General features: G+C 37.6%; 1 pseudogene; it reads right to left on the reverse strand.

Annotated features, from left to right (window-relative positions):
• Positions 1-17,945, reverse strand: part of LOC149566322 (uncharacterized) — an 82,195-nt pseudogene extending 64,250 nt beyond the window's left edge.
• Positions 17,946-21,563: the final 3,618 nt, after the last annotated feature.

Here is a 21,563-nt window from a genome sequence, read left to right on the forward strand (position 1 = left end):
AAACTTCTAAGAGTACCACTGGCCATGAAGAATCCTTAGGTCTAAAAAACTTGTCAAGATTCATAACTACTGATTTGAACTTCATATAAATTTGAAATCCACTAAGACCCTTGATATCACCAATTGTACTTCTTAACATTAAGACAATCTTATCATGAATCTTTCTTTTCAATGTAGCAATATTTGCACAAACACTTTCAAGAGTCGACACATCACTTTTAGACAGAGATTCATAATCCATCTTATAAACTTTTAAAAACTCCTACCTCTTTTTCTTAGTGCTAAAACCACTAGATGGAGGCAACCATTTCGTTCATTCAATTTTCATGAGAGACAAATATATGAAAATTGAAATACCTTTATGTGTTGCTGTCTAAAACTCGATCTGCTGATTGGCACAGGTGCAAACATGAAACCCTTCACACCGTAGATAGAATCCTTTGTAGAGCCACCACCTCCTTGAAGAGGAAAATAAAATCACAATAGTGATTCCCTTTTCAAATGAATTTCTTCAACAGATACAAGCAACCACATAAACCATTAATCAAGAAACTTATAATTTCTCTTTCCCAACAAACTAGATCTGCCCACAAATACTGAGAGCCTTTGATATTAAAAAAAATCATACACTGGTATAGAGATTTACTTCAGAGTTGCCACTTACACTTAGTGAGAAAAGATTTGAAACAATTTTACCATTTGTAGATTCTGAACCAGAGTTTTAATATGGAAAACTTGTAGATCACTAACACCTTAGAAAGAGGGTACACTTCATAAATTGATTCTTGACTCTGAATTTTACAACAACAGCTCACAAAATTGAACTGATTAAAGGTATACTCGTTTCCCAACAAAAATTATAACCAATTGAGAAACTACTACTATAAGAGAATAAAACATACTAGGGAACATGAAAATTTAGTAAGGAAATGGAAAGAACACATCAACTTACTACTATACAAAAACTTTCTCCATGTCGTTCCTTTTGTTGTGTTGAATTCCTTTAAATTATCAAGGTTTATCTATCATGAATCTCAACACAAGTCCCCAACAGAGTTTCCATTTTGTTGGCTCCTGATTTAACAGTTTCACAACTCTTTCTCTCTTAGTAGTTTCCCAAGGTCTCTTAGTGCAACTCCAAAAGTTCGAATCAGTGAATCAAACTCTCTAGATACTATTCACTCCCTATCTCAATCATTAAATGACTTGAACCAACAAGTTGTAGCTAATTGTTCACGTATTGAGGACCTTTCTGAAACTTTTACCACACAAACGATAGGCATTACAAAAGATATCGGCTCCATTATTGAAGACTTTGGAGACATTGGAAACCTCAAGGATAAGCAGACTGAGCTTGTTAAAAAAAATCATCTCTTTTGACTGAAACAGAGTAGCAAATTAAAACTTGTGCCTCTACTTGCAAAAACTCCAGCACTACGCCTCTGCCAGTGGTTGAAAAAATTGTCCAAGAGAAGTTGGTAGAAGATCGAGTTAGGCACTTTAGGGAACTCAACCTTCGAGTTAGAGGTCTTCCTTCATCCTCCATTGATCCTCTTCCCATAGGCTACTCATTTCTCAATGAGCAACTGGGTATTTTAGATATTACATTAGACAAAGCATGGTTTGGACACGATGGCACCCTTTTTCTTAGGTTTCTCTCAATGGCTGATTGACTACAAGCTCTCAGGGAAAAGAAGAAGCTCTTCCTTCTTCCCACAAAGATATTTCTTGATGAGGACCTCACAAAATCATAGGTAGCTAAACTAAAGCACTCTAGGAGTCTTGCGGTAGAAGCAAGGAGTAACGGGAAATGGGCAGTTATAAGAAATCTAAAGGCAGTTATTCGTGACTCACCTCCCAAGGGTTGGGATGAGAGACATACCCAAGCTAAATGATAGTCTGAGCACCAATAGTTTGGCAATTCTAAGCCCTCTATTGGCTCTTTGCTTGTCAACTGTTGGAATGGCAATGGTTCCCTGTGGTCTTGGCCAGGCTTACTTCATAATGCAGTTGGGGATGCTGATTTGTTAGCTGTTACCAAGACTCATGAGAGTCTTGCTTGGCCCCTTCCAGGTTACACAAGGTATCAGTGGCTTTCAGTTTGCAGAGAGGAGGTCTGTGCTTCGGGTGGTGTGTGTGGTTCCGGTGGAGTTGCTTGTTTGATTAGAGATGATCTGTTCAGTAATACCACATTGGTTCTTTCTAACACTTATGCCAAATTTATATGGATCCGAGTTGGAGGTACCAGTCACCATCAAAAAGATATCTTCATTACTGTTTGTTACTTCCTGCCGACTACCTCACCTTACACCATTCATAGTGTTGAGGATTAGAACCATTTTATAGACCTATTCAAGAGCATCTCCAAGTTTGGGGCTATGGGTGACATCATCATCTTAGGAGATTTTAATGCACGGACTAAAGATCTCCAGACCCCCCAATATGACCATGGGTCCGATTTGATTTGTACTACTGAGAGGGATCTTACTAGTATGGGGCTTCAACATTTATCCAAGGATCACAGTGGAACTCTAACTTGTTATGGTCACCACCTTCTCTAGCTCTGTGACTCCTCCAACTTGGTGATTCTGAATGGCCTCTCTTGTTTCCCGAGTTCTGAGCTTTTTACATGTTGGCCTCATAGTGGGGGTGCGAGAGTGGTGGATTACATCCTCGTTGTTGCTTCCTTCCTCCCCTCCATCCAAAATTTTACTATCTCTTGTCCTCCCTTGCCCAGTTCTGCCCCCACACTCATTTCTGTTTTGACGATAGTGATCAAGACCTCTTCATTTTCCATTTGAGAAGATTCCTTTGCCCAACTAGCTTCACAGATCACAGTTAGATGTCCACCATGTTTCACTCACTAGCTACTACGATTTGGGAGTCACCTCTCCTCTCTATCCCTCACTGCTCCATTTCCAACACTCACAAATCGGCTCGACAAAATACTTCTCCCATGAATCAGTGGTTTGATGATGAATGTAAAACTTTCCACCGCTCCTTGTGCTTGGCTTTTGATACTCATTCCCCTGCTTTCACCAATTTACGACTCTCTTACAAATGCTTTCTTTGCCATAAGAAGCGATTATTTATTACTTCACAAGGAAGATCCCTCAGAGACACGCTTATTCAGTATCCCAAGTTGTTTTGGTGCATCATGTTGAGATAATGGGTGTTGCACACATTGCGTAATATTGTTATTTTATTTTATTATTTTATTATGTAATGTTGTACCTAGATGGACGTGCAACATGTAAAGATTCCCATGGAATATTCTTGATGAGTTGTATTGTAACATTGTGATAATATTTTATGTAATTATTTAATATTGGGGAAAAGAATTAAATGTCCAATATTAAATGTGGGGTCAATGGGTTAGGTAGCACATGGTTTTAGCAAATGGTTTATGTAATACCACTTGGTGGTTTTGTGGGACTTGCTACTATATAAGCAGCCACAAGGGTAGTTGTTGTAGAGAAAAAAAGAGAGTGACAAGGAGAAGAAAAAAGGCAAGAGTCGAGCGGGACAAGGCTTGACAGGTTAGCCAAGGGAGCATTTGTGAAGGTTGAAAGCATGGCATGGGATGTGTGGATTCATGCTTGTTCACATAGTTTGCTCGGTTGTGGCTATGGCCATGAAGGCTTCCATAGTTGTATGGCAATGGTGTTTTTGCTGAATAATACATGATGATGGATGCTTTTGGAGGCTGGGTTTTTCCCTCGATGAGGGTTTCCCAGGGTATATCTTGTGTCACATTTTATGGGTATGTTGTCTATTCTCTTGCATGTGGATTTTAATTCCGTGTTTATTTTAGATCTATTATGGTTATGTGGAAACGGTTATACTCTTTATTGCCAAGTTTCCTTACAAGTGGTATCAGAGCTATGGTTTTATTATTGTAACCCTAGATTGAATCCATGGGAATGCATGAGAGGATAAAAGAAAGGGCAAGATATATGAATGATTTGTTGCAGATCTGAGGGTTTTGGATTTGCTGTTATGATGGGATGTTAAAAGATTTGGGCATGAGAAATTGTTGGACAAAAAGAGTTTTTCGGATGTTTCATTTAAATGAGGGTTTTGGGGGGTAGCTTGCAAAAATGACCTCCTGGGTAAAAACAAACCTCACCATTGGATCCGGGTCGACATTTCCATAAAATTTGATATATAATATGCCCTAGTTTGGCCATGTTCAGAGGAAATGAAAGAATTTTTTAGTTTCAGCCCATGATGGCCGTCAAATTTAATCCCGTCGGAATTTTCGTCACTGAAAAAATTAAAAATGAAAAATCGTACTGAAAATGGTAAAAAAGACTGTCTTAGTAAAACGGCCATAACTTTCTCTCAGAATATCGAATTTCAGAGTTCTTATAGGCGTTGGAAAGCTAATTCAGAGCACTACAAGATGGTATAGGTTTGGTTCTGTGATTTTAAAATTTTGTCAGGTTTTCAGAGCCCTAAAGTCAGATGTTATTTATTTTGAGCACGGATTAGGGCATAACTTGGGCATACGGAGTCAGATTTTGGACTTCGAGTAGTCAACGGAAAGCTCTTGGAGAGCTCTACACATTGGTTCAGATTTGGTGCAGGTTTGGCATGATTTATTTGTTGATATATTTATCTGAACTGTTTATGGTATATTTTGACTATGGTAACATTGTGAGTTTATGGCATTGGAGATTTAAGATTTGATGTCATTGTATACTCAAGTTTGGTCTCATGATGATATGGTTATCAGTGTTTGGTTTGGATATGCATGATGGCTTGTTGGATCTACAAGTTGTGTAGTGTTGTAAGCGGTCTATACTTACAGGTTGCATTTATAGCTTGGTTATGGGTTGTCTTTGCCCATTGATCTTTCATTATTGATGCATATTCAAATTGGTGGCTTGGATTTGGGTTGTCTATGCCCTAAGTCACATGATTTACTATTTTCTTCATGTAGAAGGGATGCAATGTTGTTACCAGGTACAATCATGGTGGAGGATTGTGGTTGACTATGCTGACAGGTTGGACATACTTTGAGAGCCAGATGCTCGGTTCATGGATGTGATCATGGTGTCATGGATTTTGGCATGACATGATTGGATATACAGGTACATCCTTGATGTTCATTAGCTTGGATTTCTGATATAGTTATGGTGGTATATCTTCTTGGTTGAGGATCATGGTTATTTAATTTCTTTTGAGGAGCTCATGATGTGCACTTTGAGTTCTTTGATGGTTTGATGCCTTGGTTGATTCTCATGGTTAGAGGATGGTTATTTTTCATCATGATGTCATGGATAGCTTGGATACACGATTTAGTGGGAGCTTGTGACAGTGATGGGGTGACAGTGCAAGATAAGTTCCTAGTTTGGTTTATATCTTCTTGGTTTGGAGAGGATGGATTTTATGATGCCATAGGTGACTTGGTACCACGGTTGAGTGGGAGTTATTGGCATTGATATATTTATTGAGTGTTTGCAGATGTTGGAGGTTTGTCTTAGATCCTGTTGCTGCAGAAGCGTCTTTGACATTTGCATGGTGCACTTGTTATCTTCATGGTGTGTGAAGATGGTTAGATCTTGAGGACTCATGGAGTTCTTGGTTATCTTCATGGTGTTTGAAGATGGTTAGATCTTGAGGACTTATGGAGTTCTTGGTTATCTTCATGGTGTATGGAGATGGTTCTTCATGGTGTGTGGAGATGGTTGCATCTTGAGGACTTATAGGGTTCTTGGCAAAGGTGTGGTTTATGCTTTTATTTGGCATGTTATCCTTGGTATGAGGATGGTTTCTTTATTATGTCATGGTATACTCTTGATACGCGTTTAGAGTTGTGACATGTTATGGTATGTTCATATGGAGCATGTTATCTCTTTGGTTGAGATGGTAAGATCATGTTGTCATGTTTATGTTCCTGAGGCCATGGTTGGAACTTTGACATTGATCTTGGTTTAGTTTCTTGGTATTGAGTACACTAATCATAAGCTGGATACTTCATGATATTGCTATGTTGCATTTGGAGTTGGCATGGATTGATTGGTTACAGGTGCTCATGGATACTTAGAGACAGTGGTGATGCTGATTTCTCTTGGATTAGAGAAGTATTTGTTGGGACGGTTGATGGTTTCAGCAGGAAGTCCGAGGGGCAGTCACCTGATATGGACTTGAGAGGAGATTGTTCTTAGATGAGTCTTGGTTGGAGACTTGGGTATCTTGATGAGCATTCTCATTCCCCACTCTTGGTCTACTCGGCGGTTTGCTACTTGAGAGGTATAGCCCATTATTTTCTCTCAGTTGCATTATATTTATGCTTGTCTTTCATGGATATGGATCTTGAGCTATGGTACATGAGTTAGTTCTGGAGGGTTCATTTGAGAGATGGTTTAGCATTGGTTATCTCCATGTGCATATGTTGTTATGCTGGTTGAATTTGGGAGATGGTTTTATATTTGGGCATATTCCTTGGATTAGGAATGGTTATTCCTTGGTTTAGGAATGGTTTTATTGAGTTTAATCTTCTTATGAGAGGCTTACATCCATGATTAGTTATATGGTATGGTTTGGGTGTTGTTGAAGCTTCTTGTTGGGGTTTTATGGAGGAGATCATACTTGCACAGTTTACATCTAGAGGTGTGTGTAGAAGGACATGATACAGGTTATGATTTGCATGGTTTCTCTGGTCTTGGTTATCTTCCTGGATGTTCAATTTTGCCTACATTGGATTTGAGATTGGTTGGAGATTGTGATCACTGGTTTGTGCTCATGTATGTCATGTGAGAGATGACATGGTTATTTCTTTATCTCTTTCCTTTGTTGGTTGTGGAGAAATTGAGAGACTATTGGAGACTTGTTATGAGAGTTGTTCTTGCAGGATATCAGTTTATGTATTGTGGATGTCCTTGATACTACATGGATTCACTTCTTTGAGATGTGTTGAGTGGATTGGTTATAGATTTGACATTATCTTTTGCAGTGGGAGCTTCTTGGTATATATGTGGCAGGTATTGCTCTTGAGGCTTATGATTGTAGGTTGCAAATTGGATATGTCGGTGATATGAGATTCACTTGTTATACCTTTGAGGTATGAATAGTTGGATGGGTTTGCACTTGCTGTGGGTGCTATTTCAGCTATGAATATTTTGACAACTACGGATACATGTGGTTACCTTTGGATCAGGTTTTTGTGCTTGGAATTTCAGTTGGTACAGGATTTTATGATCTTCTAATGCGACAGGTTGGGTGGTTTTCTCTTTGGATGGCTTCTATGTATGTCCAGTGCTAGTGGCATAAGAGGAGGTGAGATCATTCATGTTTGAGATGTTGGATACTTTGATTTTGTTGCGGGTACCAGGATGGAGCACTTGGTGTATTTTGATCCATGATGGTGGATGTGCTGGGAGGGATTGTTCCCTTATTTATGTGGCTACGGATTGACCCTATGCAATGTATACAACAAGTGGGAGATTGTTGAGATAATGGGTGTTGCACACATTGCGTAATATTGTTATTTTATTTTATTATTTTATTATGTAATGTTGTACCTAGATGGACGTGCAACATGTAAAGATTCCCATGGAATATTCTTGATGAGTTGTATTGTAACATTGTGATAATATTTTATGTAATTATTTAATATTGGGGAAAAGAATTAAATGTCCAATATTAAATGTGGGGTCAATGGGTTAGGTAGCACATGGTTTTAGCAAATGGTTTATGTAATACCACTTGGTGGTTTTGTGGGACTTGCTACTATATAAGCAGCCACAAGGGTAGTTGTTGTAGAGAAAAAAAGAGAGTGACAAGGAGAAGAAAAAAGGCAAGAGTCGAGCGGGACAAGGCTTGACAGGTTAGCCAAGGGAGCATTTGTGAAGGTTGAAAGCATGGCATGGGATGTGTGGATTCATGCTTGTTCACATAGTTTGCTCGGTTGTGGCTATGGCCATGAAGGCTTCCATAGTTGTATGGCAATGGTGTTTTTGCTGAATAATACATGATGATGGATGCTTTTGGAGGCTGGGTTTTTCCCTCGATGAGGGTTTCCCAGGGTATATCTTGTGTCACATTTTATGGGTATGTTGTCTATTCTCTTGCATGTGGATTTTAATTCCGTGTTTATTTTAGATCTATTATGGTTATGTGGAAACGGTTATACTCTTTATTGCCAAGTTTCCTTACACATCATGTTCCCTAGGCATAGCCAACCCTAGTCCACCCCCGACCTTCATCTCCTTGCTTCCCATATCTCCACGTTGTATGACATCCCAGGTCAGCTCGCCCCCCTTCCCAGTCTACTCCCCCATTGTCACTTATTCTCCACCTCCAGCATTTACGAGGCCATCAGACTTATGAGATGCAGCAGGGTGGCTGATGAGGAGTGTTTTCAAGTGGAGCTCTTCAAACTCGGTACCATGATCTTGGGCCCTTATCTCTCTACGCTCTTTAATAGAGTGGTTTGTTTTGGTTTTCCAAACTCTTGGTTGAGACACATTATTCACCCGATCCATAAGTCTGGGCTGACCTCTGATCCCTAAAACTATAGGACCATCATGATTGGGCATACATTTGCCAAACTTTATGCTACAACTTTGAATACTATTTTATCCAGTGAGCTTGATAGGAGGAATTGCAGGGCTAAGGGTCAAGCAGGATTCAGGATAGACTACCAAACCATAGATCATATCTTTAAACTACAAGCTATTATCGAGGAGGCTCGACATCACTCGAAGAAAGTCTACTATTATTTTGTGGATTTTTGTAAGGCTTTTGATTCCATCCCCAGAGCAGCCCTTTTTCAGAGACTGAGAGATATTGGTATTTCTGAGATCTTATTGATGACTATTATGAGGTTATATGAGATTGTGATTGGTAGACTCAGGACCATAGAGGGCCTCTCTGATCCTATCCAGACCACCATTAGGGTGAAGCAGGGCTGCCCTCTCTCGTCCACCTTGTTCGGGATCTACATTGATGAACTCGAGGCTTTTCTTAGTGACTCCTCGCTTCCAGGTGATGGTTGTCATCTACACCAAGTATTGATCTCCATCCTTCTCTTTGCTGATGATGTGGTTCTTCTTGCTTCCTCTCCCGAGGGTCTTCAGAGGCTTTTAGATAGACTTGCATCTTTTTGTGATATGAGACAGCTGGTTGTGAACCTTGAGAAGAATCAGGTTATGGTCTTCAACGCTTTGAAGAATTCACATCTCCATTTTCACTTCCAAGGTTGGGAAGTTGAGATTACATCATATTACACCTACCTTGGGGTTAAGTTTTTTGGATCTCGTTTCAGATTGAGATCAACTATTCAGCCTCAGATTAGTAAAGGGTTGGGTTCCCTTGCCATGCTCGAGAGACAATGCTTTAGACACCACTTTTAGGATACATTGTCTAAGCTATCCCTCTTGGATTCCTTAGTAAGACCCACAGTGCTCTATGGTTCGATGGTTTGGGGTCCTTCTCTTTTAGACTCGGATTGGGCCATGTGTTGGGTGATGCGACGCGCTCCCCTGCCCACAGGTGGTTAATTATGTGGTGTTCCATGTTCACTAATAGTCATGGCTTTTGGTGCAACGGAAAATGGGCCCTACAATTGGTATCAGAGCCTGGTTTTGGCTTGGTCATGGGTTCAAATCTCCCCGGTGCCATCCCGACCCGCGTAAGCACCTGGTATGCGCGTCGAGGGGGAGATTGTTGGGTGATGCGACGCGCTCCCCTGCCCACAGGTGGTTAATTATGTGGTGTTCCATGTTCACTAATAGTCATGGCTTTTGGTGCAACGGTAAATGGGCCCTACACCATGATCGAGCATACCTAGATTATGCTCCTTCGTCGGATTATCAAATGCCATGGTTCTACCCCCCACAATATTATTTTGGTTGAGTTCGGTGCTCACCCATTCAGACTTGCAGCCATTTTTGACTTGATCTGGTTTCTCCACCGTCTTCGTGGCTTTGTTGACTGGGAGGAAGGCCAACACAGATACCCTTATTTAGCCTACTGCTCCTCAGTTGCTATTGCTGACATCGATCCTGCCACTAGAGCCCGTGGTTGGTATGCTCAGGCTACTATCCTACTAAGTTTAGTGGGGATCGACATTGATCATCTTCCTCCCTACTAGTTCTCATTAGATGCCCCTGCTCATCTACTCCCTTCTCGGCAGGAGTTGAACGAACATGTCAGACTTGACATTTACAAGAAGTATGTCACACAGACTTGGATGGATCCTCTAGGGGGACTACGTCCAAGGATGGCTTTCTACCCTGAGCACTTCTTAGTTATCTGAGATGGGATTATTGTATGCCCTAAGTACTTACATAGATATTGGACTCACGCCCTGCATATCTCCCTTGGATCCTTTAGGGTGGGCTCACACAAACTCTGGATTCAAGTCGATCACCATATTGCTAGAGAGGATCAAGTGTATACACTTTGTACCTTAGCAGAGGCAGAATCTGAGATTCATTTTCTTTTTAGATGCCCCATATACTATGAGATTAGAGGGAGATTTTACTGTCTGTTTAGAGATTGCAGATCCCTCTTGAATTTTTTCAGGTACACTGATTCAGTGTTGCATTGCACTCTATCTCCGCGATTCCTTACAGCTTCGTGACCATACTTTACAGCTTTCATTTCCCAGGAGTCAGACCTAGGCACAACTTATTACGACCTTCTTATCACCCTTAACTCCAGCTCGGGGTGTGAAGCGACCGTACAGTTTCCCTAACACGGGCTGTTCCAGATCGGTGAGACCCCGCAGGGGACCTTTTTGCCAACGACACTCCTCTCATGGCACTCAACTTCATCACAGGGCTTCTAGTAGTCGCACATGTCAATCACTGTTGGACTTTTTCCCTATGAAGATGGATACCTAATCTTTTCCATGGTGTTTCCTACTTTCTTCTTCTTTTGTTGTGCTTGTTCTTTTTTGGACACCATTTGGTGCTCCATTTTTCTACTTTTTCCTTGTTGTAAGCTTCCAATCCCATAGACCCACATTGTGGTCTTTTGTTGGACATTAATAAATTTATCTTATCTTATCTATCTTATCTTATCTTGCCATTTATTGCTTGTCTGCTACGTGAATGGATTAACTGGGGCTTTAACTGCGATCCCCCTCGTTGGCATCTCCATCCCAAACAGTAGCTTTCAAAACTTACTATTTGTGGGTCTTTGGACGGCTCCCTCTATGGTTTTCTTTTGCGCAGACTTGACCTCTTTAAAAGTTTCGCTGCTGTTGTGCTTGGTGGGAGCTTCTTTCACTTAATGCGTAGACCTCTGCGGGCTTTTCTGATTGTCGCAACTTCTATTCTTTACATTGCCTTCTCATTTGCATTGATGCATGAGTTGCTTGATCGGATGCATGGATGACTTCTGTCTTAACATGTCGACCTCCATTCTTCAAACGTTTGAAACAACTTCTTCTCCTGCCGTTGCTTTATGTATCCTTTTAAGTTTAATGTGGTTGAGGCAATGCCTATGTCGATGGAGAGTCTTAATTCTTTTATATTGTCACCCCGTACTTTGCAATCTACCTCCATCTCTTTGACATATGTGTTTGAAGGAAAGTTTAATGTTGTTTCCGAACCCCAGTACTTGAAAGCAACAAAGCATGTATGTGCTGCAGTCTTTTCATCCTCATATGAATATTCTTATGTTATTCTAAAAACATATTAGAGTCGCCCCTTTGTCCTCAAATACAATTTTCCATTTTAAAACTATTAAAACCTTGAGTTCCCAACAGATTTGGCAGACAACTAAACTTAAGATTTTCATGTTGCAAAGAGAACCTTAAGAAAAGTGAAATTTTTTAACATTGATGCCTATACATTAGAAAAGGACACACACAATGTATATTAAGCACATAGAGGAAGCAACTTTGAAATTTCTTCTCTTTGTTTTATTTGTTTCTTTGAGAAGTATTAGAATATGTATTTAGGAAATCAGAATCTTCTTCATTGTATTCTCCATCCCTTCTCCTATCATTTCTATCCCAATATTTGGAATCTCGACCTGAACAAATAGATCCCTGACCAAAGTGAAGAAATTTGGAATCTTTATTTCTATCATTATCAACTGTATCTTCTTTATGTTTTGAAATAGATATTTTCTTCAATTTCTTGGGATTTAAATTCTTTTCCATACAACCAATCAAAAAGCAATTATCATTTTTTTTTGTCTTTCTCATCAAATTCACTCTCTTGCTTGTTAAGTTCCAAAAAGCATCAAACAAGAAAGGGGTCTTGTGGAGTTAGTCGGGCCCCCACGTGGGTTCGACTAAAAAAAAATTCATTTCCAAACACTTGAAGTGCAAATTGATCCATCGATCACCTTAAACTGATCAGAACCAAGTTTGACCACTGATTAATTGACTGAAGCCTACTTTTCCACTAATCTGTAAACTATCACTTTCATGTCAGGAGGCCTGTTGACTGGCCTTAAAAACTAACTCAAACATCTGACCAAGCTCTGAAATCTAATCCATTGATTCTCTATACCACATACTTGCACCCTATCGAATCTCATCTCATGATGAATTTGGGATAAAAATATATTCATTGTCAAAGTTGACCTCTCAGAACTGCCTGCAAGAAAACATGTCAGAAAACACTAAATTGGGTTCGGAATTGGCTTCAAAAACTGGGTAAAGTGACACTTGGGAAGACGAAAACTGGGGCATTGGTTCTCTGTCATGAGGAGATTATAAATTTGAAACATAACAAGTCTTTGACCTCTACAATACAACACAAAAGGAATTTCAGCATTTTGATCAACTGGTCAAAAGTTAAAACATGTCAAACAGGGCCTCCCAGAATTCAGAATTAATTGCAAAAACACAAAAATAGTATCTGACCAACTTTGAGGGATTCAAAACCTAGTCAAACGGACTCGAAATGACTCAAAATCTGAAACATAGGCTCTCAAGTATGGACACTAGACATTCCCAAAGTGGCAAGTCACAAAACATTTCTAGGTGCAAGATATTCAGTTGCAAACATGCCTTCCTGTTACTGTTTGACACTCCAGTGAAAATACAAATTAGAAATGCACTGAAAACAGGATTTAGCAGAATGGTTTGAAACGATAGTTTAACTTCATAGAACACTTAGACGTACTGAATGCAGGGTGTTAGAAACATTAAATACCTTAGGGGTCTCAAAGGTACAACCAGGTACAATGTCATTCAAAAGCATTTACAGGGCTCAATTTTCTCAACAGTGCTCAAAATTTGGACTACAATTTTGAGCGCCAACATATTGTAAGCCTTTAAAGGCATTTGATATGTAAATATGTTGGAGGCCGACATGTGGCTCTTCAAGTATTTAATGTAAGGAATATTTAATTTGTAGCTTACTGGGCCGATTTGTGGCTTAATTGGGTATAAGTAGGTGGTATTGTGAAGTCTTTAGTCATTATTCATCCATCTTGGAGAAGAGGAGGTGGTAGAGGAGTGAATTTTGAGGAGAGCTAGTAGCTGATGATTGTGAAACAAGGAGATTGCTTGGTGGGCTTGTGAGTACCAGTTTGGATCTTCCTTGGAGATTTCTACCAGAATGTGGATCTGGACTAGCTAGGGTTTGGGTTGGATCTTGAGGGATCTTATAGAACTATTACTTACTTTTTAATTGGCCGTAACTAGGAAGGCCATACAACCTGACACATTGCATGTACAATATAAATAAATTATTGCGATTTGGCTTCAAATCTTGCACTGTTGTTGAGTTTCCATTATGTGCTTATTTTATAGGGGTTAGGACATCTCCTTTGGGGACTCTCCTACCTTGCACTGCATCAACATCTATCCTTGCCAACCTAACCACACTCTGATAAACTCCCAAACTTTCTCAAAAAATTTGCATTCTAGGAACAAATGGTTTAATGTTACTTCAGATTTGTTGCAACTTGAACACATCTAAATGGACCTACAAATCAAATCCTCTTAAGTCAATAACTAAATAGGATATGGGCATGACTAGCCATCCAGGTGAAGCCATTGACCTTGGGGAGGTACTAATTATTCCAACAAAGTTTCTTTTCCCATTCTAGTGAGGCATGCATGTTTTTTAATAGAGTATATCTCACCTTTACTGAATACCATCCACTTTTAGATCCACACGACTTCATAGAGTCCTTCTTTGTGGAACCATTTACTATTTTGACCTTGAAAATATTCTCAAGATGCTCTTGGCTTGTAGGTGGGAGCCCCAAATTAGTTGGATCTTTCCACAATAAGCTTCTACCCCGAACGAAAGTGTCTTGGTTGGTGTTGTCCTTCAACTTGGATCCCCAAGCTCTTGTTGCTATTTCAATGATGTTTAAGGGAATGCTTTGTTATGCCAATGGTTTATACATGTCCTTGGAGTCTAACTAGGAGTTTTCTTTCTCACCATTTCCTACATGCTAGGTAAGATGTTTAGTAATCAAGCTTCTACAATATATTAGGAAATTCTAAATAGTGGATCCACAAGGGGGGTTAGTGATGGTTAAAGACCGATTGTCTTCCATACTATCCAGATAGTTGGATTTCAATATTCTAATCCATCTTTGGTTTGGCATGGTGTACATTTTCCATACTAGCTTTGCCTTGAAGGCGGTATTGAGGAGGTTCTGGACAATTTCTAAGTCCAACACCCCCACTCCCATTTGGCATGCAAATACACTCCTAGGCCATAAACAAGAATTTGTCCTAATCTTAGCCACCATCCTACATGAACTTGCACATATTCTATTGAATGAAATTTATAACTTTCTTTAGCATCCTGAAGCATGACATCAAGTATATTGGCTAGGTGGATATTACTAATCTTAGCAACAAAAGGCAACCAACTAATGTCAACCACTGACCCTTCCATCCAACCATTCTAGAATTGCAGATGTCCTGTAGTTCCTTTCATAGATCACTCTTAGACACTCCTCCAAAAAATGATATTCCTAGAAACTTTGTAGGGAGATTACCAATTTTTGCCCCAAAATTATCAATAATGTTTCTTTGTGATTCCTCTTTGATGTTGAAGAAGTATATTTCTGACTTATCCCAATTTACTGCCTCACCAAAGGCATAGTCATAATCATCCAGAAGTCTCTTCATTAGTCTCAACTCTTCCATAGATTCTTTACCAAAAAATAACATATCAGATCCACAAATTGGGAATGGGTTTTAGCTTCCATCTCACGAGATACCCCAATTCCTTTTCACTAGCCACTTGACCTAAGTTTCAAAATTAATCTGCCCAAGACTTCCACTAGCAAGACAAACAATGATGGAAAGATGTGGTCACCCTGTCAAATGGCTCGAGATGTGTCAAATAATCCCCGAGGGTTTCCATTAACCAAAATCGAAGCTCTGTAATTTGAGATCATTCCTCTAACCCATTTGATCCAATCATTTCCAAATCCATTTTTTTTTAACACTAATAGAAAAAAATCTTCATCCACTCTATCATAAGCTTTTTAGATGTCTAGTTTGAGCATCACATTTCTTAATTTTCTTTCTTGCGCTGAATGGATTACTTTGTGAGCAACGATAATCTCATCAATGAACTGTTTTCAATCTATTGGCTGCAACCTTTGTGATTATCCTATACACAATGTTGCATAAGGAGATTAGATGAAAGTCATTAAAGGAATTGGGTTTCTTTATCTTCAAGATGAACGCTGCAAAGGTATTATTGAAATCTTTGAGAATAAATCCCTTTTTCCTAGATTCAAGAGTTCATCTTTTACTACATTCCAAAACTTTTGATAGAAAATTGTCTACAAGCCATCTTGCCCTGGAAATCTATCCCCCCAGACCAAAGACAATAACCTTAAGTTCCTTCATTGTTACATGCTTCATTAATTCTATGTTATCTATTGTCGTAACTAAGTCTAGAATGACCAATAGTAACCCTTCCTGAGCTCGAAGCCTATTTTTTGATTTAGAACTCCATAGAGAAGAAAAGAAAGAGATCACCTCCCTATTGACATCCTTAGATGTATCAACAATTGACCCATCCAATTGGGTGATTGACATGACACAATTAAAGCTTCTTCTTGTTTTGATTGAACAATGGAAGAAACTTGTGTTCCTATCTCCTTCTTTAAGCCACACCTCACGTGATCTCTTCTTTGAGAAGATCTCTCCCCTTTGTAAAATTTATCCATATCGAGCCAACAGATCCTTCTCTATCTCATAGTCCACCATATCCATTTCGTCTTCCAATATTTTATAGTTGAGAGCTTCAAAGATCCTTTCCAACTCCCTTTTCTCTTTGAATATATTACTGAAGTGGGACTTATTCCAATCTTTTAGATTCATTTCGATAAACTTCACTTTCTCAAAGAATCTAAGTACTAGATTACCATCTTATATCAAAGTGTTTACCCACCATGAAGCGACCAACTCCTTGAAGCTTGGCTCTTTGAACCACATTTTTTCAAATTTGAATGGACATCTTATCAGGATATTGTCTTCTTGGACTATCAATGATACCAAAAAGTGGTCTAATGCAAAAATTCCCATAATACTTGCATCAAAAAGGAGCGATTGAGAATTCCATGCTCTAGCCAGGAAGAAACAATCTAATTTTTTTGCGATATTTGAGAAGCCTTTCTTGCGGTTTGTCCACGTGAAACAACCATCCTTAGCTTCCACCTCCCACAATCCGTAATTAAGAATGAATTCCTAGAAATCTCTTTGAAATTGACACACTACCACCTTTCCTCCACATTTTTCTATTGAGGACAAAGTGGCATTGAAATCTCTTGCCAAGATTATGGTTTCCTGTGAATTTTTCCTAATAACTTGTGAGACTTCCTCCTATAACTTCTACTTATGAGTAGTCACAGTCAAGCCATAAATATTGATTATTTATTTACAAGAAGTTAATATTATTAGAGGAAATTTTCATTTCTTGCCAAGATCGGGCCTTAGAGATTGGAGACATGGAGATTGCTCTTGGGTTCCACATTATTCCTAGACCTCCAACCGACACCACAAAAAATCCTGGTCGAATCTATAGGACACCAAAAGCTCTTGCCACACTTCAAATATCTAACTTTATTTCCTGCACACAAATAATGTCTGCTTTTGCCTGATCAAAACCCCGAGCTTTGTCAAGGGTATTGCAGCCCTCGACATTCCTGGTTAGGAGCTTCATGACTTAATGGGAGAGACCATGTCTCTCCTGAATCTGAGGTTTGTTTGGCCCCTCATGTTGCCAACATCTTCTAAGAGCTGCTGGGTAGATATTTCCCATCTTGACTTTTGATTACCAGTCTTGACTTTTGAAACCTTTTCCTCTGATTGTGATATAGTTCAAATTTCTTCAATTCCTACTTCCTCTGAAATCCCTAGGAGATCATCATCCCCACAAGCCTCCTCACAGGAACCGCCCGCTACTTCAAACGACGCCGCAACACGAATTGGAGTCGAGAAGAGATCATTTTAGCTATTATCTATAATGGTATCTCTCCTACCTTCGGTTTTTATCCAAGATGACTTTTGGTTCCCTGGGTAGCTCTAAATTATTGTTGATGATGATAGAGGACGCTTTAAACCTGGGTTCAATATCATAATCCTCTAGTACATCTTGAGGAGATTGCAAAGGGTTATACGAGTCTTCCTTGATCGAATTGGAACCACCTGTGGTAGCCCCTATCGAATTCAAATTCTGATCCGCTTGCCCTGTTCCGGTTTGTGGATGCTGGAAGGGAAGCTCTTCCTGTGCTGGGGTTGGTCCGAGCTTATTTTTTAACAAATTTGATAGAAGTAAATCTTCCAGAGATTTATTGCTACTCCCTTTTCCTTTTTTTTGGGAAAGACATTCATTCGCTGCATCCCCCCAGCTCTCGCAATGCTTGCATTGATCTATCAGTTCTTCTACTTGAATCTCTTGCCACCAGATTCCTTCATGGGAATGAATCTCGACGCTATTAGGTAGGACTGGATGGGGCAATCGAAGAATGAAAATACGTTCATACATACTAAAATCTTCCTTTTATATCGCTTCATCTACTTTGGTAAAATTGCCTAGTTTATCTCCTATTTCTTTTAAGGTTTCATCATTCCAGTGTTTGTGTGGCAGGTTGTAGAGTCATATCCAAATTGGGATTTCTTCGATCTTCACTTTGGTTGGATCAAATTTAAGGATCCAGTCTTTAATAAAAAATAACACTCCATTGATTAGATAGGGACCCTTGTTCATTATCTGCAATTTCTCCTGAGCACTCCCCATGGTTATGAGAAAGAAAGCTTTCACTAACCAATCTATGAATTTTGGGAATCATTGGCCATTCCTTACCCCACTCCATGAAAAAAGCTCGTTCCTTTAGGTATTCCACTGAAGATTTCCATGATTCCGATTCGATTTGAATACCCGCACTCTATCTCCTGAGGTTGAATGGATAGAAGTCGAATCTTTGGGAGGCACAATTCAAGGCTGCCAAACCTTTTTCTGCCATTTCTTTGATTTCTCTTGGGGTCCAAACAAAATTTCAGAGTAACCCCATTTGTTGCAAGGATATAATTTGGGTGGATCCCTGGGATTCTGAACTGGAATGAAATTAGGGTTTCTTGGACAGAACTTAGGTCACTAACCCCACCTGTTGTTTCCCCCTCCAGACTGTCTTGACTCAGTTTCATAGACACTCTGGCAGTGGCACGACGAATTGCGTGTACGTCACCATGCATCCTGGTTGTTACTCCCATCTTTCCGTTGCCAATTTTTGAAGTCCACAATTTTTTCAGGAAGTTTCGATCTACCATAGTGTTGCCTCTGCTTATCGTTCTGGTGCTTCAAAGTTTCATTCCATCTTGGATCCTAACGTGATCTCCTCCCTCTACTATTTCTCTGCTCTTTGCTTTGCCTTTGCTCCTCGCGCCTGCGCCTCTGCTCCTCGCCATAATCACGTGTTTTATATTTTTTTTTAAAAATTAATTTTTTTTTTTCTAAATTGTTAATTTTAAAAAACTAAAATAATTTTAATAATAGTAAAAAATATTTGTACATTTACGATGTAATTTTTTTTTTTTAAATTACATATACAAAATCTTAGAATTTTTTTTTTTTAAGGTTTCTATTTTTTAACAAGAAAACTTCAACTTAAAGTAAGGAGAATGAAATTTTCTATTTCTTACTTTTTGATAGAAAAATGAAAAAAAACATTAATCTAAATGATATTTCGACATGATTCAACCATTATATTTGACATAAATTTATTGGAAAAACAACTTCTACATCATAAAAATGTTCTATAAATATTAAATAATAAATAATAACAATTTAGAATAATTTTGATGCATCCTTAAACTGTATGAATTGATATTATTAATCTAACTACATCCTCAACATTAAATTAAATCTAGATGTATTAATTTTTTTCAGCTAAATTTTCCTTCTATTAAATGTAATCATCTATATTATTTATTATTTATTATTATTGTTAAGATTAAAGCTCACAATTTACCATTGCATTCTAGGCTCTTGCATCAAAATTGTAGATTTAAAATATTCATATTATAATAAGTACAATTTTTATTTTTTTTATAATTCATAAATTTGAAGTGCAATTTTTTTAAAATTAAGTTGTTTAAATATATTTAATTGATATTTCCAATTACACCTATTGATTCTAGATTATTTTGTAATTGTCTAGAGATGTGATTGAAAGCATCAATTTAATCTAAAAGCTTGTTCTTCAATATACTATTAATTTTTAAAATGATCCTTTGATCATGAACCCAATTTATAATTAAATCATAATTGTAACATTACATTTATATCATAAATTATAAATTATTTTAAATTATAAATTTTTTTTTTCAAATATTAAAATATGTAAATTAATTTTTACAAAAATAGAATGGTAATTTTTTTTTTTATAATTCTAAATTTAAAAAAAAAAAATTCATATAAAAGATTAATTTACTAATATTAAAATATTATTAAATATTATCACTACAAATAATTCAATTTATTGTCATTTTCCTACTGTACAAAATTAAACTATTATAACTTACAACAAATACAAACTACTATGTGGCACTTGTTTATATTTTACAATATTTTTAAATTATTATATAATAATTGTGCATGATTGTACTTGATGATATACGAATTAAAAATGGAGTTTGTTTAATATTTAAAATATACAAGTTATTAAATTTAAAACTTACTTTTGTATTTATTTGTTTCACAAATTCTCACATAAATATTCATATTTTATTAGAGTTTGATAGATTTTATTTTTTAATACTCCTCAACTCTAACTAACATTATATCTCTACTTGTCATTATAAATCACTTCATATCTCCACCTTTATTCATTCTATGTCCCTCTATATATATTTATCTATTATATTATTTCTATCACTTTTATCTCTCCCTCCATATCTCCTTATGTACTTCCTTAACTATGGCTTGGAACCATGGTAGGAAACATTGCATCTCTTATTTTCTTTTAATTTTAAATTGAGAATCTATAAATTGAGCCATTTTCATAATTTTCTAGTATCCTCATAGTAAAATATTCTAAATTAATTCTTGCTTTTTTCGCTATTATTAGTTGCTATCAAGGCAAGATACTAATGCAATCACCCAATTTCATTAGTATACATTATTGGACTAATAGAGAAGCAAAATTATAATTTTATATATTTCTTAGCTAATATTAGTTGTTGTGTTTTATTTTTGGTAAATGCATGTAGCTTCGATCTGACATTACTGTGAGAAGCAAATATGTATGTATATACACACAACAACATGATGCACATGTCATAATGCATATATGCATACGTATGTGTTGTTGTAGTTTACACAGTTTGCAAATGATGAGACATATATATGTTCCGAGATCATTAAGGCATGATTGAGATTATTTTTGGTTCCTTTGATGTTTAGATCATAGTCAATCTATCCTTTATATTGGGTCGTAGATGTAATGATTGGTTATACATTTAAGTCATTGTGTTGAGACAGTAACTAATTATGTGCATTAGTTAACCACGAATGGGTCTGTGAATGAATGTACATGGACATTCATTCACACACCTCTTTTATTGGTATTTATCCAATCTACCCGATGTATTCTTGGCATCGTAATCTATTAATGCAAGCGCTCGAAAAGGATTGAAGATTATTCTGAGTTACATATACTTTAATTCTGTTATTACTGCACTAACATTTGCAGATTTTGGAAGCCATTAAAACATTGGTGTTATTGTTTGTACTTGAAACAAAATTTTGCAATCAATCAAATCTGGTAATAAACTTTACATGGTATCAGAGGTTGGCTAAGGAAAGATCACACTAAGTTTATAAGGATCAACTTTTACTTCAAATAATAGTCCTTCCTCTCTCTACAAAGATGACAAACATAATGAGATTTGAACATCACCTTAGAAGTGTTGCTAACTTCAAATCATGGAAACTTCGAGTAATGATGTTTTTAAAAGAAAACAAATTAGAATCATTTGTAAGAGAGGACAAAGAGGAACCTAAAGATGATCCTAAGAAATTAGAATGTATCGAGAAAAATGAAAAGGCTATAAAGATAATTGAAGATAATGGTTAGGAACGAGATGTAATGTCCCCTTTGTCATG

Source organism: Cupressus sempervirens, chromosome 3 (assembly GCF_028749045.1).
Source record: "Cupressus sempervirens isolate cs-2001-9-10 chromosome 3, ASM2874904v1, whole genome shotgun sequence".
Lineage (NCBI taxonomy): Eukaryota > Viridiplantae > Streptophyta > Pinopsida > Cupressales > Cupressaceae > Cupressus > Cupressus sempervirens.